Here is a 558-nt window from a genome sequence, read left to right on the forward strand (position 1 = left end):
TCCGTAGTGATACTGCCTCGGAAACCCAAGGAGGGGTCGCTATGAGTCGGGGCCGACTCGACGGCACATAACAACAACAACAACAACAACTTTAGGGCAGGAAATTGGAAGATTATTTTCTGGAGAAACAAACACCCTAGAAAACTACCTATGGGACTCCAACAAAAATAGCTGGCCATTTTGTCACATGGTGAGGTTTTTTACACTATAAGTTATTATGCATATAATAAATTATTTATGAAAATCACCATCAGCTTTTAAATGTCTTTTAAATATAAATGCATAGCCAGGAACCAGATATTTCAGCAAGGTCTCGAACAGGGAAAAACAACACACGTAATAAGTCAGAGGAAACAGAAATATTATAAAAGCATAAAAATATTAATATCCTCAAGTGAGACTATATGAGTGGATTCTGACAGTAGAACTGTCCCATAGGGTTTCCAAGGCTATAAATCTTTTATTTATTTAAATGCATTTTATTGAAACATAATTTATGTACAGTGAAATACACAAAACTAAAGTGACATGGGTCAATGCACTCTTTTTTTTTTTTTT

This window comes from Orycteropus afer, unplaced genomic scaffold (assembly GCF_000298275.1).
Source record: "Orycteropus afer afer isolate SDZICR_OR568_19922 unplaced genomic scaffold, OryAfe1.0 scaffold00008, whole genome shotgun sequence".
Taxonomy (NCBI): Eukaryota; Metazoa; Chordata; class Mammalia; order Tubulidentata; family Orycteropodidae; genus Orycteropus; species Orycteropus afer.